This window comes from Dromiciops gliroides, chromosome 5 (genome assembly GCF_019393635.1).
Source record: "Dromiciops gliroides isolate mDroGli1 chromosome 5, mDroGli1.pri, whole genome shotgun sequence".
Taxonomy (NCBI): domain Eukaryota; kingdom Metazoa; phylum Chordata; class Mammalia; order Microbiotheria; family Microbiotheriidae; genus Dromiciops; species Dromiciops gliroides.
The window spans coordinates 303,232,048-303,250,946 of NC_057865.1; the positions used below are offsets into that span (position 1 = coordinate 303,232,048).

Sequence of the window (18,899 nt, forward strand, 5' to 3'; positions counted from 1 at the left end):
TGGATGTTTTTTGGAGTGATCGTGTCATGAGTACGGGAGCTCATTGCCTTTCCTCCACCATCTTCCAAATTATCTTTTGTAATAAGCAAGGAAAAGCAAACAAAATATTTTAATATGTTGGACATGTCCTTATTTACATATCCATTCCATCTCTTTTCTACCAAGAGATGGGAGGTATGACTAATCAATCAATATTTATTAAGTGCCTACTATCTTATAGGCACTGGGGTTAGGGGGCATAAAAAGTGACAAAAGACAGTCCCTAACCTTAAGGAGCTTACAATCTAATGTTCATTCTTCTGAAGTCATGATTGATCACTGCAGAAAAAAATCTGGAATTCTTGCAGAATTCTTAGTTTTTCTGTTATTATATTCATTCTGTAGATTATCCTCTGGTACTCTTTATTTCACTCTATCTCAGTCCATACAAGTCTTCCAAAGTTTTTATGAATTTATCTTTTGTTAGTATTCCATTATGTTGGCATACCATATTTCAGTCTCCTGTTCCCCTATTAATGGGAACTCACTTTGTTTCTAATTCTTGACCACACTAATGAATGTGTGTGTGTCTGTGCATGCACACACATGGTCATGCACCTCCCCCTCCACACGGGACCTTTCTTTATACATTTGTCTTCATTGTGTTATATGTCAATTAGTGGTATCATTGAGTCAAAGGGTGTGCAGAATTCAGTGACCTTTTTTAAACTTTTCACTTTATACATGAGGAAAGTGAAATCAAGCAGAGGTCAAGTGACTTACTTGGCTGAGGTCACACAGGTAGTGAGTAGCAGAAGAAGGATTTCAATCTAAGTTTTCAGACACTATCTCCAGCACTCTTTCCACTGTAGAATAACAGGACATCTTGGCGGGGGCGGGGCGGGGGGAGGTAAGGAATAAAATAAAGGAAAAAGCTGACAAAGATGAGGCATAAAGTTAACAACTACTTCTAGTGCTGAAAATATTACTTTAAGGTAATTTTTCACCTTGTATTAGTTTGAAAAACAAAAATTTTAGTTAAGTCAATTAAAATTCAAAGGCAATGTGGAGTAGTAGGTAAAGAGGCAGCCTCAAAGAATCAGGAAGACCTGGGTTCATATTCTACCTCTGATCCATACTGGCCATGTGATCCTTTGCAAGTCATTAACCTCACAGCTTTAAGTAACTCTGAAAACTATAAGTTGTAGAGAAGGTGCCAGGTTGCATTGGCAGAGGAAATTTCCACATAAGGAGATAACCCTTAATCAATTAAATGAAAGACCCAGTTCCTATTCCCATATCATGATATTTAAAGCTTTCAATGTTCAGGTTGCACAAATACATTGAATGAGGCATTGTAGAAATGCCTTACAAAAAAGTAAGGAATTCAGTTTTTTAAATTATTCTTTCCTTAGTCCTTTCCTCTGTGCTCAGATTAAAATGCTTTCTCTCTTCTGATATGTTCCGAGAACATTTGGTCTGTATCTTTCTCTTCATTTCTTCCAGATTACACATGTGCTTATACCACATTTAGTATACACCATGTAACCTCTAATAAGTTGTCATCTCCTCCAGGGCAGGAACTATGTCATTTGTCATCTCTATGTTCCTAACACTGAACCTTGTATGTGACACCTAAAAGAGAACCACCCAACTAATTCCTTCAGTCAAAAAGAACTTTAGAAGTCATGTAGTGGGGCATCTGGGTGATGCAGTGGATAAAACACTGGCCCTGAATTTGGGAGTACCTGAGTTCAGATCCAGCCTCAGGCACTTGACACTTACTAGCTGTGTGACCCTGAGCAAGTCACTTAACCCCCATTGCCCTGCAAAAAAAAGTCATCTAGTCTAATTGGTATCTGAACATGGAACATGTCTTCCCTACGCAATATATACAAAAAGTGGTGAGTTCTACATTAGCATTGATAAAAAAATCCAACCTTGAATGAGTCAGCATTTATTAAGTGCTTCCTATGTGTAAACCATTAAGCAAAACCAAAAATGACTGAAGACAGAGGAGAGCTCTGGAATCCTGGGGAAGAGATGTCAGGGAAGGTGTGGCTTCTGAGCAAAGTGCTGAAGGAAGAGGATTCCCAGAGCTGGTGTGAATTCCAAGCATGAAGGGCAGTTTGCGTAAATTGGAGTGAAGGTAGAAGATAGAATGTGAAGACCAGAGAAGAGAAAACTGGGGTGGGGAGGTGGGGAGATTGTGTGAAGAAGAATGTGAAATAAAGCTGGAAAGTTAGATGAGAGTCAGACTGTGGAGGTCCTTAAATGTTAGGCAGTGGAGTATGACATTTTATACTAGAGGCCCAAATGGGGATTGAAGTTTTGGGGAGCAAGGAATTGATGTGGTTACAATTTTTTTGGTGAGGCAATGACTCTTAAGTGACTTGCCCAGGGTCACACAGCTAGTAAGTGTCAAGTGTCTGAAGCTGAATTTGAACTCAGGTCCTCCTGAATCCAGAGCGGGTGCTTTATCCACTGTGCCACCTAACTCCCCCCCAATGTGGTCACATCTGCCTTAGGCAGATTATTTTGCCTAGTGGAAAATGAATGTGAGAAGGATAAGACTGGACAAAGGGATAGAATAGGAGGCTATTACAGTATTCCAAGTGAAAGCCACCAAGGATATTCACCTTTTGAGTGGAGAAGAACATTTAAATTATAAGAGCATTTAGACAGAGCTTTGGGGTATATGGGATGTTCAGAGAGTACTGGCACCTCTGGTATGAGAATTTGTCAAGCCCTTTTCATGGCTGCTCATCCACCTCTGGTGTCTACCTTCGCCCAACTTTCACCTGTGGCTCAAAGAAGCTGTAGCATGTGCAATAGCCACAACCCATAAAACCCACCTCAGCAAACAGTCTAAACTAGGTTGAGGGTAACAAACAGGCCTCAAACCAGTCAGGGAGTTCGGCAGATGTCTACCCCCAAGCATGTGAAGACTTCCCCTGCTGGAATGGACAGATGAGAACAGTTTGTTCCAATGACCATGAAGGGAGCTGAAGCAGGTGCTGTAGAGCACTTAGAGCTTGATTAACCAAGGTCATCCACTGCATCCCAGACCATTGCCAGTCATCCTTACTTTTGTCTTGCCACTGGACTTCAGTGACTCGAATAGAGTGAGGCTGACAACTTTGTGCAACTTTGTCTCACTTAACTCCAATTAATGTGAGTTAAGACATCACCCCATGATGTCATTGGTCCTCTTCAAAACAAGAACAAACAACAATACGGAGAGCTTTAAGGCTTACAAAGCAATTTATAAATATTTCATTTGAATCTAACAATAAACCTTGAATAAACCTTATTCTCATTTTACATATAAGGAAACAAAGGCAAACAGAGACTAAGTGATTCGCCCAGAGTTATAAAAGCTAGTAAGAGTTACAGGAGGTATTGGGACTCAGGTATTCCTTACTCCAGATCTAACACTTTTTTAACCAGACCACCTAGCTGCCTCACTACTTGTGTCAACTGATTGCCTACTATGTGGTGGGAGCAATGAGGTGGTCGCTGAGAAATAGGAAAGAATTTAAGATGACTCCAGAGTTATGAAGCTGGGAGGATGGTGTTGCCTTCAACAGAATGGTGGTGTTTGCAAGAGGTATGACTTTAGGAGTCAAGGAGATAATCAATTCTTTTTGTACATGGTGAGTGCTTGATATTCTAAGCTATATGCTAATCTGCTCTGTAAATATCTTAACTCCAACTAAATTGTAAATTCCTAGAGTGAAACAGACATGCCCTATTTTACCTTTGTATCTCCAGAATCTCAGAATAGCCTAGTATATAATTAATACTATTATTTGAATGAAAAGAAATAAAACCAAAAAACCATATGCCAAACTATTTACAAGGTGATTTTAAACAATTACAGATTGTCCTAAGATAAGAACATTTCTATGTTGAGGGATCTACCTTTGGCAATCACTTTACTACTTCTGCTGGCTTTGCTCTTCTCCAGATGTGGGGATTTCAGGCAGTGCCAAATGAATGCAACTGACTTTAAGTCAGATGACCTGCATAAAAATAACGGGCTCATTAGGAAAATACTCAGAATAGCAGGTGGATGAAATTATAAATGGAGAAGTTAAAGCAGTATATTTTAATAGTATTTTTCCAGTTACGTGTAAATATAATTTTTAACATGCATCTAAAATTTTGGAGTCCCAGATTATCTCCCTCCTCTTTTTGCCACCCCCTTCCTAGAATGGTTAGGAATCATGTAAAACATTTAGTCATGTTATAACAGAATCAGGCCAAAAGAAAAGAACCACAAAAAGTGATGCTAAAGATGATAGAGAAGCCATTTTTTACTCAATGGAGGGGTGACCTGGTTGGTCCTGTGCTTTAGGAAAAATATTTTGGATGGATGAAGGATCTGTGGCAGGCTGACCCACAAGCATGAAGACATTAGACCCCACATTAGAATGGTAACAGCATCAGAGGAGACAAGGTGACATACATATCGACTGATGAATGGTTAAGTTGGACTGTATAAATATATAAAATATATAAGATGTAAATGTACTATGTAAGATGTAGTGAACAAGGAGATTGGTACCTCTGAGCCACGTGCTTTGTGCCTATCTCCCCATGAGAAGTCCAAGGATTTCTTTCATGGTTTCCCTTCCCTCCCCCCCTTCCCTTCCCTTGCCCCTAAATAAACTACCACCTTATTCTAACTAAAAAGAAAAAAAATATGTAATGAACAAAAAAATTAAATGAAACATGTATTGATTTGTTTTTCCTTGATTATTGGTGAGTTGGTAGAAAGTGACAGAAATCCTAAAAATTAAAAAGACTTCTTTATTAAAAATATTTTTCTTTATTATTTTCTTTTTCTTTATTCAAACTTCTTATTCAAATGAAAATAAAATAATTTAGAATGGACACAAGTTTGTTGAATCGAATCTTTTATAAACTATTTTGTTTTATATGTCATCCTTTTGTTCTTCATATGCCTGAATGTGTTTCTTGATGATTAAAGTTCATAATGTAATTTTCAATTCATGAAACTTTTATCTAGAAATCTCAAGGGGAGGGGGAGAAAGCCCGAAGATAGTCATCACAATGTGTGTGTGTGTGTGTGTGTGTGTGTGTTTGCAACAAACTGGGAGAAAAAATGAGTATGCATTGTCTATAAATTCTCACTCTCCAAACGTGGAACTCCTATAAGATTTATACTTCCTGTTCTTTCCTCTCTATAATCTCAGCTTTAGAGATGATAACCATTGCCATCATCTCTACTGTAGCTAGATCTGACATCTTTTATCTCAGGGTCTGTCTCAAATATTCTTTCCGAATCTCCAGTGGCCCATTGGAGGACATCTTCATTGGATGTCCCATTGGCTCAAGTTCATTGTGTATTAAACTAAACTTATTTTCCCCTTTCCCCAAAGCTGCCTCAAGATCTCCCTTTGGAACCCTTTACCACCACCACCTCCCCAACCAAAAATGATCAAAAATCAAAAATCAAAATCTCAATGGTATCTTTTGCTCCTCCCTTAAAGGTTCCCTATCTGCCACCCATCTCTGTCTCCCTCCATCTTTACTAAACCTGGAAATTTAATTTTTCTAAAATATTATTTCCCTAGGGCCACTCTGCTTCCATTCTCCCAAAGTGAGTTCCCCCCCCCACACTTTATCTAGCTCTTAGAAGGGCTTTAAGACCTATTTACGACCTATTTCAAATCCTTCCTCCAGTCCATTTCAACACATAATGATTTCTCCCTTCTCAGAACTCATAGAAAAAGTTTGGAATCATGAAATATTAAAAGTGGCTCTTGGAAAGCAATTTGGAATTATATAAATAAAGTTATTAAAATGTCCATACTCTATGAACTAAAGACTGTTACTGAGCTTATACTCCAAAGAAGCTATTATTAATGGGGGAGGGAAGGGGGTGGTGGTGGTGGTGGAGCAGTGATAATGCACTGGCCCTGGATTCAGGAGGACCTGAATTCAAATTTGGCCTCAGACACTTGACACTTACTAGCTGTGTCACCTAACCCTCATTGCCCTGCCCCCCCCCAAATCCTTTTAACATTTAACATTAACAATTTAACCCTTTTAAACATTGCCCCCTTGAACAGATGAGGAAACTATGGTCCAAAGAAAGCACTTGCTCAAGGTCACAAAGCTAATGACTGACAAAATTAGGCCTAAATATTAATATTATTAATAATAAATAATAATAATCCTAACATTCAGATGGGTTTTAAGGTGTGCAAAATGCTTTAAATAGATTATCTCATTTGATCTTCACAACTCTGGGAAGTAAATTCTATAATCATATCCATTTCCTAAATGGGGAAACCAAAGATAAGAGATTAAGTGACTGCCCAAGGCTACACAATTAACAAATGTCTAGGACAGGATCTGAAGTCCTGCCTGACTCTCCCCAACTTTATGTACCTTTTCCACTGCTGTTTCCAGTTACTGCCAATCATCCAGCAGCTTTCCTCTGATAAGTTCTGGCCCTCCCTTTCCACCTTTCCTCACTTGTGCCCTCCTTTTTAGAAGGGGTATCCTTCGAATTGTACTCACCCATAGAAGAGGATCACATTTCCAGGTGCAGCTGAGAACCCAGAGCGATGCTATGCCAGGAGTTGTCTTCCTTATGTAGAGAAAGGAAGAAAGAAAAGAAGGAAGGAAGGAAGGAGAAAGAAAGAAAGAAAGAAAGAAAGAAAGAAAGAAAGAAAGAAAGAAAGAAAGAAAGAAAGAAAGAAAGAAAGAAAGAAAGAGAGAAAGAAAGAGAGAATGAGAGAAAGAGGAAGAAAGAAATAGTATGCTTCAGTCTGTATTCAGACAATATCATTTCTTTCTCGGGAGGCAGATAGCATGTTTCATCTTGAGTCCTTTCAGATTGTCTTGGATCACTGTGTTGCTGAGAAGTCAACTTTAGAGAGATTAAGTTATTTGCTTAAAGACATACAGCTGATAAGTGTGAGGCATAAGATTTAAACTCAGGTTTTCCTGACTTCAATCTAGTAACTATCTATTATGACGCGACACTACCTATCACCCAATTAGCCACAGAGGCAGGCATTGGACTCAGGGTATCCAATTCCAGATCCAGCACTACTACCACAACACCATGGTCTCCTCATAGCTGAGATTACTACAAAGTTGACTTCTGATTAAGTGACACATTCACTGTAACTTGAAAACACAGTAATTTACTTGGAGATTGGCAGGCACATAGGTAAACACAGGAAGAAGGAGGAGATCCCAATGATCCCAAAACATAGAATTGGAAGATAAACACAAAGGGATTATTAATCTCTTTGTTCCGTTTTCATTTGGTTCCAAGCCAAATGAATCTGCAGTCTAGTGGAAGAGGCCTACCCAGCCACAGTTGCCTTTTTGATATTGATTCCAGAACATGTTGCCTCTCCCTCCTTTCCCCCCAAATAACTTGACAGAATGCAATCCAGATCTTTTTGTTTACTTTCTAGTGTTTCCCTTCTCCCTCATTCACCTGAGAAAATTGGAATGCAATTTGTTCCTGTTAAATTTTCTAAGAATAATTTGTCCTCTAGATGGCGCTGTCCACTAGTCTTTTAAAAAGCTAAGCTCCAAATGCATTACCCAGGGCCATCCAGCAGTCCTCTCTAGACCAGAAGTACCCGTGGGCACCTGTGCACGCACACAAAAAAAGAAGGTAATGCTCATGTGACCTTTAACCCTGGCAGTTGAGGTTCTCTCATATATACACAGGCTTATGTTGAAATTCTGCCTATTTTTCAGACTTATTGGCAATCACCCATCTCCACGAAGCTTTCCCAGAGCCCCTCTGACTTCACTCATCATCTTTCTTACAAATTTGTGATGCATTATTTTGTATTATAATGATGTGCATGTGTGCCATGCCTTCCTCCTCGTAGATGCTCTGCCACTTACAATCAACACTGTTTAACCACGTCACATGACAACTTTAGTCTTCAGCTTCCTTTTATATAAAACAGAAAGGCTGGACTAAATGAACTTTAAGGTGCCTTCCAGCTCTGTTAGTGACAGATATTCTAAAAAGGCTGGCTTTTTGCCTGGGCTTATAAGGTTGGAAGTGCATTTGTACTTCAGCTTCTCATCGCTTTGGATTTGATTGGTTAAAGACAATCTGGTTAATTAGAATCATACTATACAATTTGGTCATAATTTGGGGTGTTAGATAGTGATCCTAAGAATGCATTCGAGAGATGGATCTGTGGCAGATTTCTCAGATGTTTCAAAAAGGTTGATATATAGCTCAGAAAAAGCTTGTGTGAAGGAATTGCTAAACTTGACTTTATTAAAATAGTTACCCTGAAAATCTGAGGTCCCAAATGGAATTGGTATGCCTGATTGTTCAACCAACACATGTAGAAAATGTGTGATATTCACTATATCATGGTATACCTACCATGATATACATTTATATAGTATGTTCAAATTTCCAAAGCATTTTATGTGACAATTCTCTGACACACATAATGTGGGTATCAATCTTCATTTTGTAGAACTGAAGACAAGTGCCTTAACTGGGCTTTTTTCAGTTAGTGTCAGGGGTAGATTTTCAACCCATGTATTTTTTTCTGATTCCAAATTTATCTTTCTGTTTACTATATCACACTTCCTTCTCTCTCTCTCTCTCTCTCTCTCTCTCTCTCTCTCTCTCTCTCTCTCTCTCTCTCTCTCATATCTCTCTTTTTTTTTTTTGCATGAGACATTGAGGATTAAGTGACTTGCCCAGGGACACACAGCTAGTAAGTGTCAAGTGTCTGAGGCCAGATTTGAACTCAGGTCCTCCTGAATCCAGGGCCAGTGCTTTATCCACTGCACCACCTAGCTGCCCCCTTATATCTCTTAGTAAAGCACCCAAAGAGCCACTTTTCTTTTTTACAAATACCTGTGGCTGCTGCCATATACAATATAGGAGTGACACTGACAGGCTTTAATGCAACTAGGAAAGTGAAGGGACTTGATGCTATGGCCTGAAAGTCTTGGTGGAAATAACTAGGATGGAGAAGAGAAAATTTAGGGGAAATTTGTTAGCTATTGTCAAATATTGGAAAGAATGTCTTGGGAGAGAAATTAGATGTGTGTTCCAGGGCAAACCACTTATTTTCTCTGACCTTGTTTTCTCATCTGTAAAATGAGGGTTTTGGACTAGGTGACCTCAAGGCTCTTTTCCAACTCAAAGGCTCCATGATTTTTGTCAGATTGGCCATGAAGGGTAGAATCAGGGCCAATGGGAGGTCCAGAGAAGCATATTTTGGTTTAGTAAACAGAATACCTTCCTAAGATAAACTTTCCAAAAGTGAAAAGAAATGAATTATAAAGCACTGAGATACAGAGATTGTATCATTAATCAGGCAAAAAAAATATTGCAGCTCAGGTGGAGGCTGGGACAAATAATCTCTGAGGTATCTTTACTTCTGAGTTTTTGAGTCTGGAAACAAGAATGGAAAATCTAATTGAAACCTGCTAATACTGTCAAAGGTACCATGAAGGATAGAAAAGAGGAAGATATTCCATGAGGAGCGCTTTTTTTATGGTTGTGGTGGTATTGCTGGCAGAGTAGGGAGTGCTTACTTTGACTCAATTAGAGAAGGTCATCTTGGTGTAGTCAGAGGATCTGGGTTCAAATCCAAGATCTCCCTTGTTTATGTGACCTTGGGCTAGCAACAGCCTTTTGGAGCCTCAGTAACTACCTGTGTAAAATAAAGGGTAAAAGGCAAAGTAGGTTGTTGCTAAGTCCCTTCCAGCTCTAAATTTATGAAGCCCTCCTATTTGAACAAGGAAACAAAAAAGCAAACAATCCCTCCACTGGTGCTTAATACCAAATGTGATCTTGGACAAGGCACTTATTCACCCTGATTTCAGTTCCTAAGTCTGCAGAATGAAAGAGTTGGACCAAATGGTCTTGGGAACCCCTCCAACCTTTTTTTTTTAGTGAGGCAATTGGGGTTAAGTGACTTGCCCAGGGTCACACAGCTAGTAAGTGTTAAGTGTCTGAGGCCAGATTTGAACTCAGGTCCTCCTGACTCCAGGGCCGGTGCTCTATACACTGCGACACCTAGCTGCCCCTGAACCCCTCTACTTTTAATTCTATATCCCTCTATGTACAATGAAGGGACTTAAGAAAAGTTGAGAGAAGTATGTCTTAGAGTTATAAATATGAGGAAAAGTGATTAAACTTCATTCGGGCTCAACTTTATAACTTTATGAGCTGGAATTTCCTGTTAGGTAGAGAACTCAACTAGAAAGTTATGAAATGTGAATCAAGACTAGTTATTGAGCTCCTTTGATGGAAAATCTTCATTAGATAAACGATCTATGATTGCAAGAGGGTTTCACTTAACAGATCACAAGGAAACAATTTGAGATTCTCAATAGCAGGTTTGAAAATTGAATTGGATTCAACACTGGTTTTGAAGTCTGTCTATTACATAAACGAATGCCTCCAGTTGTGTATGGGAGGGGGAGGCACATGTGTTTTAATTTTGGAGGGAGAAAATGCTAAGTAGTATATTATTCAGTCTTTCTTTTTTTCTTTTTTCTTTTTTTTTTTTTAGTGAGGCAATTGGGGTTAAGTGACTTGCCCAGGGCCACACAGCTAGTAAGTGTTAAATGTCTGAGGCCGGATTTGAACTCAGGTACTCCTGACTCCAGGGCCAGTGCTCTATCCACTGTGCCACCTAGCTGCCCCATTATTCAGCCTTTTTTTGTTTTGTTTTGTTTGTGGGGCAATGGGGGTTAAGTGACTTGCCCAGGGTCACACAGCTAGTAAGTGTCAAGTGTCTGAGGCCGGATTTGAACTCAGGTACTCCTGAATCCAGGGCCGGTGCTTTATCCACTGTGCTATCTAGCCGCCCCCATTATTCAGTCTTAATAAGGATCTTGTTCCTAAAATAGAACCACAAATCACTCATAAATGCTATCCAGTTACTAGTAGAGTGAGGGTAAAAGCAGTTTATGCTAGCGGGCATTAAGCACATCTTTCTTTTCCCAAAGCTTAAAACCAGACTAATCACCTATCCTTTCCCTTTGCTTATTCAGTGTAAATTCCTATTTAGCATAATGGAAGTCACTCACTGTGAAGACAATTGTGTTAGTCTTTTCCATCATCAATGTCCAAATGTGTACCTTAGTGAGATCCACACTTCATTTCAGTTCTACGTTTGGATGCATTTTCCTTGCCCTGGTTTGCCATCTTCTATCGTTATAGTTCTGTATCACAAGTACTTTATTGGTGTGGGAGCTTTTATAGCAGTGAAAGTACCTTCTGTGTCTAGTGTGACTATATGTCTCCAGGCATATGGCAGTGGAGTGGAGCAGAAGGAGCCTTGGATTTTAAATCAGAGGGCCTGGGTTAGAATCCAGTTTCTTTTATTTACTGTCTGCACACCGAGGAAGTCATTTTAATCTTTCAGGAATTCCGTTCTGCTCCACTACCACCTTGTAAAATGAAGGGGTTTTATTAGCTGATCTCTAATGTGCTTTCCAGCTCAAAATCCTGTGAATTTATGAAAACAATATTGAAAAGAAGACAATGTTGCTCATCATGATTTGCCCATTTGTCTTTCTGTGACCTGTTCACTTTTTGTGCTGTTTGCATTCTCCTTATTTAATGTGCTCACTGACTCTATACACTTTCCTTCCATGTTGCCCCGGGAACCCTCATTTTAGGATGCTGCAGATCTGTGCTCAAGACAAAACATCCTCTTCTCTATAGTTTATGTTTTTTTTTTTCCATTCTTAATACATCACAAACCCAAATCAACTTCAATCCTGAATCTTCTTTCAAAGACTCACTCATAAAAAAAAGATGCAATTACAGAATGGTTACATAAATTTGCTGTTGACAGAAATTAAGATGCTTTTGCAATATACTAGCAGAGAGTTCTCTTTTTCATGCCCTTAAGAATTTAAAGATGATATGATCTGAGTTCTTGGGGTGGGGGGTGGGAAGGGAAGGGAAGGGAAGGAAGAAGAGAAGTTGGAACACAAAGTTTAAAAAAAATTGATGTCAAAATTAGCTTTTACATGTAATTTGGAAAATAAAATTCTAAAAAAAGAAAGACTCACTCATGTCTCCCAACTGCAAGTTAGCAGGGAATTTTTTTACTAAACTATACATTACTAAATACCAAAGCACCTTGCTTCCCAGAAGCACTAACTAGCCATGTGACCTTTAGTAAGGCATATCTCTATGGGCTTTATTTTCTTCTTCTGTAGAATGAGTTGGGTAGAACAGATAATCTTCAAAATCCCTTCTAAGTTTAACATTCCCTGACTTTATAATTGCATAAATATCAGGATAAAGTCAAAGCTTTATTTAAAGGACTATGAAGATTATAAGCAAAGCCTGAAATGTACTTTCAAAGGCACTTTTTCCAAAATGACAGTAAGTTACGGAGTTTCAGTAGCCACACTGATTAGGTCTCTTCAGCTGCCATCCATTAAATTATAATCTTTATGTTGATGATTCTCAGATTACTTATCCAGCCCTGACCTCTCTGCTGACTTCTATTCTCACATCTCCAACTACCCAACAGTTATCTATTTCGAAGCAGATGTCCAACAGACACCTGGAACTTAACATGTTAAAAACTAAACTTGATATCTTTCTTCCCAAATCTTCCCCCTTCTAACTTCTGCCCTTAGCACGGTGGTACATAGTAGGTACCATGCCAATGCTTATTCCCTTCACAATTACTGTTGAGGGTGCCACCATCCTTCCAGTCCTAGTCCCTTGGGCTCACAACCTAGGTGTCATTCTTGATTTCACATTATTTTTCACTTCCCATATCCAATCTGTGGGCAGCTAAGTGGCACATGGATAGCTAAGTGGTACAGTGGATATAGTTTCAGCCCTAGAGTCAGGAAGATGAATCTTCCTGAGTTGAAATTTTCCCTCAGACACTTAGTAGCTATGTGACCCTGAACAAGTCACCGTTTGCCTCAGTTTCCTCATTTGTCAAATGATCTGGAGAAGGAAATTGCAAACCACTCCATTCTTTTGTCAAGAAAACCCTAAATGGGATCACGAAGTGTTGGACACTACTGAAAAATGACTGGACAACAAAAACAAAAACCGCAACGGCCTCATGATTTCATCTCTGCAATATTCCACAAATATGTCCTTTCTCACTTTTGATACCACCACTATTCTGGTGTGAACCCTTATCTCCTCATGCCTAGGAAATTGCAATAGCTTGCTGGTTAGTTTCCCTGACACCTATTTCTCCCCAGTCAAGTCCATTGTCTGTTCAGTTTTCTAAAGAGTCGATTGACTTCTTACTAAATAAATTCCACTGGTTTCCTAACACCTACTGTATCAAATATAAGATCCTCTGTTTGTAACTGAAATTCCTTCATAACCTAGGTCCTTTCCTACCTTTTCAATTTTCTTCTACCTTACACTCCTCCCTCATTTACTGTTTGGCCCAGTGACACTGGCCTCCTTCCTATTCCATGAACAAGATACTCCATCACTTGGCTCCAGACATTTTCTCTGCCTTTTCCCCAAGCCTCTAGTGGTCTCCCTCTTCATCTTCACTGACTGGACTCTGCCTTTCTTAAAGTTTTAGATAAATCCTATATTCTACAGGAAACCTTTCCCAAACCTTCTTAATTCCAGTGCCTTACCTCTCTTGTTTTATATATGCATATGGTGTATCTCTCATATGTATTTATTAGCAACTTGCCTCCACTTTTGGATTGGGAACTCCTCGAGGGTAGAGACTGTATTTTTCTTTCTTTATATTCCCAGCAATTGATATAATGCCTAGCATGTAGTAGATATCCAATAAACCCTTTTTGAGTGGTCTAAATCATTACAAAATCTTAAAATAGTTTGTAGAAATACTTGTGTTTCTGTCATTCTTGGAGTTATTTGCAATTTTGGAATGAACTACCAAAATAAATATTTTGGGAAAAGATTTTGAGCTGGTATACCACTAATCATTTGCTAACAGACTTCAATGGGTAGTTCAGTATTTATAACATAGATATTAACTATTGCCACTTGAATGACTGGAACAGAGATATTTGAGTTATTTTTAATAGTTTCAAAATTTTAAAATATTATTTTGTAAAGTCTTTAGTCATTGTAAGTTTTTTCAGCTTTTCTAGAGATATAACATGGGCTCCCCTATAAGTATTCACCAAGGGTCACAGCTCAAAGTGTTCTTGTCACTTGATCCCATGAGAGGCTAAACAAACCAGCCCCTTTCTAAAAGCAATATAACAATATAGCAGTATAGGGTAGAACATGATACAGGGTTTTATGGGACCTGGAGCCCTAGAAATGTGGGCTAAGAAGATTGCTCAGTCATTAAATTCCTAAATCATTCAGATCAAAGATTAGACAACTATTTTTAAATTACTCTAGTTCACACTTATTTAGGTTTTCACTGTCTTCAAATATAAAATGAGGAGGTTGAAATAGATGATCTTTAAGATTAAATCCCCTCAAAATCTTACAAAATTCAGTTTTTTTTCTATTCCCATTATGTAATATCAGAAAGTAAACACTGCCAAAAAGAAAGTACATTCATGTAAAGAAAATAATAAACCATAATAATGTACCCAAACATTCTGAGTAAATTCCAACAATAATCTAGCATTACTTATTGAATCTGAGGCAGGATTTGAACTCAGGTCCTCCTGAAGCCAGGGCCCGTGCTTTATCCTCTGCACCACCTAGCTGCGCCCTAAGGTCTTGTATACTTTTCAGAATGTAGAGTACAGTGTAATATGGCCGTCTAACCCTAATTTCCTTCCTGACTGCTTTCTGGTTCTCTCAGCAGTTGTTACCAAATCTGGAATTTTACCCAAGGTACCCTATTACAGCTTTATCAAACACTGGGTTATTGAGTTCTATTGTTTCTGAATCTCCCTTGAGCAATCTATTCCATTGATTCATCTCTCTATCATTTTATTAATACCCCAGTTTTTATGACTGCTGGTTTATAATATAGTCTGAGGTCTAAAAGTTCTGTTCTCCCCATGTCCCTCATTTCTTTTCATCATATCCCTTCACAGGTCGTTTGTTTTTATTTTCTCTAAATTGTCTTTCTTTTGAATTTAGGCAATAAAACATGTATTTCCATAATTTAGTAAGCCAAAAAGACGCTGCAGACAAAATTGGAGATCTATTATGTATAGCTTGATATTCCTTTAAATTCTATCACAAAGTTTTCATGTAAATTTCTTTTTTCCTCTATCCCCCCCCCCGACCCCGGAGATGTTTCCCACCAGACACAAACACGTCTATATATTTGTATTTGAATCATTCATTTCTGTGCATGAACCCCAAATTGTCAGAATCTGTCATATCTCAAATTCTTTGTATTGAAAAGTTTGTATAACCCCCGGATTTATGGGACTGTGCTTAAAGTTCTACAGATTTACATTAAAAAAAAGTTGACAGCCGTGCTTCTTGTAAAAGATTCAGTAGAGGTACAAGAACTTAAAAATTCTTGGAGTGAGGTGAGGAAGGGTGGGAAGAGGAGGGGGACTACCGTGCCTCTACTTTGGGGTTCCTGGACAGAGCGTAGTCCTCAGCCTCGGAGTTGGTGAGGGGCGTATTCCTGCGTGGGGAGGTCTGCTGGGCACCTCTGGCGGGCACCGCGGGCGGGCAGCGGGAAGGATAGGGTAGGGGTGGGGTGCGTGGGGCGTTGGGGGTGGGAAGCGGAGGGGGACTACCGTGCCTCTACTTTGGGGTTCCTGGACAGAGCGTAGTCCTCAACCTCGGAGTTGGTGAGGGGCGTATTCCTGCGTGGGGAGGTCTGGCGGGCACCTCTACCGAGCACCTCTGGCGGGCACCAGGGGCGGTGGGGGAGTGGAGGTGAGCAGGCAGGGGAGGGGACCGCCGTGCCTCTATTTCCTGATGGTTCCTGGACGCGGAGTAATCCCTAGCCGCGGAGTTGGTGCGGGCCGTAGTTCTGCATGGGGCGCCAGGAGTCGGGGTGGTTCCCCCGCCCCCCGCTCAGTGCCGCGGGGGCCGCAGAGACGGTGTGTGGGCGACGGGGTGGTGGAGAGGGAAGAGTGTCAGCCCTGAGTGGTGGGCTGAAGGGGAGAGGGTAGCACACTCCCAAGCAGGCAGGTCTGAGGCTTCTGCCAAATCGGAAGACCGGAGTCTCTGGGGCATACACCTCTCTCTTTCGTTCTAATGAGTTTGACCTACTTGGCTCATTAGGTGCACGCACTGTTCCCACTGAGCCCTCCTGTGCACAGCACTAAGTGAATGGATAATTAATTCATGCAATAATGAAATGAGGTGTGGCAATCACTCTTTAATGAGGCTTGGGGACAAGCTGAGAAAAGTGAGGAGGGGGAGATAGGGCACAATTCCACACTAAACTGATAAATCTTTACAAAACCTTTATTCCAGATTATTTTTCTTTTTACCATCATATACATAACATTTGAATATTTCTGAACAGAAGAATGTCTTTTCTTTATAACATAAATATTTTAGAGCAAGGAAAACGGTCTTGTAGTGGTGGGCAACATTTAAGAAAAAGAAATGTAAGAAAAAAAGTGCCAAGTATAACAGTATAACAGAATGTTCATCTTTTTAAAACAGTAACTATAGTTCAAGTGTGACAGGCACAACAATGTACAGCAAAAGCAAGAGATGAACCCTTATGAGCGGTCCCATAGCCCTACCTAGATTTTTCAGTTGCTAACCTCTTCCACAAAGAGAAAAGAAATAGGATGACAGTGCTTCCTTCCATTTCAAACCAACTGCCAAAAAGGAAACCAAGGTACTTACCCAGAGGAGACTGACAAAAGAGCTAAGGAAATATTGTCTTTGTCTCCTCTGTGTAGTTTAGGTTGGGACTCTCCTCAACCCATGGTCTGTATTGTCCTCTACTTCTAACTCTGCCTTGTTCTGGCTGGGCTCTGGTCCTTCTTCTAACAACAGGCCCATCCCCTAGACAATCAGGGGCAAGGGGACTAATTGTACCTCTCTGGGGAGGGTGCATCCTGGGTCCTGACCCAGGGCCAGAGAGAAAGGGGGACCTGGATATGTGGGTGTATTCCTCCGTATAGGAAGGAGTTATTGATGGCTCCTGAGTGGACCCCATCTTCCTGGGCACTCCCTCTGCCCCTTCCCTGCCTCTTGGCCACCGTGGGGCCTCAACATATTGGGTGAGGGTAACGTGGCTGAAGGGCTCAGACTCCAGGGGAATAGGGTGGGACACTGAAATATGCCAGCATGTCACAGACTGTGGAGAACAAGAGGTGTAGCACCCGGCACTGACTATTGTCATTCAGGGTAAGAAAACTGTGCTGGACTCTGCCCTCAAAGTTGAATGTGAGGACATACTGCCCTATCCTCATGTTGCTTTTATGTACCAGGTAGACACCATGGCTGGCAGCACCCCCTTCAAGCACTAGCTCAGCAGCTTAGAGTCTAAGGATGGTTCCATGGAACCAAGGGTACTCTGAGAGGAGGTCATCCCTATCACCTCCATCTGCCTCCTCCTGAGACAGGAAGGAACCTGTGGTGTCTGGAGCATTAGGGGCTGGTGGGGGGTTAGTTTTCCCCACTGGGGGCCCCTTTTTAATAGGGAATCAGTGAGACACCTTGCAGGGTATCACTGCCATTGAGTCATAATGGGAGGCAGCAGTGGAGGCAGAGCTGGGGGAGACAGAAGCTGAGGGATGGTCTGAGAGGCCCCCACAGGCCCCCTGAGGCAGGTCCACGTGGCTCTCCCTAGGTGCCAAGGGCAGCTCCTGTCTGTGCTCTGTCTCTGCCCATCCTTTAAGGGTCCCCCTGCCCTCCTTCATGTCTGCATCTCAAAGCTTTCCCCAGGGGATGCCCCACAGCTAGTTGGCCCCTCACTGGCGCTACCACCCCCACCCAGGCCAGGTAGCCCTGAGGCAGAGGTGTCCAAAGGTCCCACTACAGAGGGGGGGGGGTCACCCGCTCCCTGCCACTGGAAGATCCCTCGGACTGAGCGCCCAAATGAGCTCAGGGAGAAGCGTTTCTTCACCTGAGGCTTTGACGAGTTTGAAGCCATTGAGGAAGGGAGAGGGCTAGCCAGGTCTTCAGAGGATCGAGAATGACCCCACACAGTCAGAGGCTCACTGTTCCCACAGCTCTGCAGGGAAGGACCACTTGATGGGGTTTCCTCACCAGGACTAAGGCACATCCGACCAGATGATGAAAGGGAACCCGAGGTCCGGGCCACCTCTGCCTCAAAAGCGCTGCAAGAAGAGCAGAGCAAAACGTCGGGAGAAGGCTGCCTCATCCCCAGCGTATTGGGGATGGGAAGCCCAGTAGAGGTGGAAGCGTCGGGCACAGTCCAGGCCGCTTCCCAAGCTGCAAATTCACAGAACTCCTGCCAACCTGGGGAAGGTGGTGGTGATGGGAGAGGGTGAGGAGAAGGGGCAGCGCCATCCTCAGGGGAAGGGGCACCATTCATGATGAGCCAGATGAGATGGAGAGTCCAGGATCTGTTGAGGACCCCGTCAGCTGGTTGGCTTTTGGGGACCTTGAAATCCAGAGGAGGGGTCTGAAGGAAAAGACCCTTAATCCTAAATTGGGACAGAGAAGAGGGTAGTACCAGTATATAATTATTTAACAATATACCCTTCAGTTCAGCTATGTGGCACAGGGTATCCACTGTTAACAGGGCACAGGCCCTGGATTCAGGAGGACCTGAGTTCAAATCTGCCTCAGACACTTGGCAATTACTAGCTATGTGAACCTGGCCAAATCACTTAAGCCTACTCCCTCACCCCACCCTGTGTGTGTGTGTGTGTGTGTGTGTGTGTGTGTGTGTGTGTATAATAGACCCCCCCACACATATATATGTGTGTATATATATATATATATATGTATATATATATATATACACACACATAATTTTCTTTCTTTCTTTTTAAAAAACAATTGTGTGACAATGAGG

At 41.2% G+C, this 18,899-nt stretch overlaps 1 pseudogene; it reads right to left on the bottom strand.

Annotated features, from left to right (window-relative positions):
• Positions 1-15,493: 15,493 nt before the first annotated feature.
• Positions 15,494-18,431, bottom strand: LOC122729088 (annotated as a pseudogene).
• Positions 18,432-18,899: the final 468 nt, after the last annotated feature.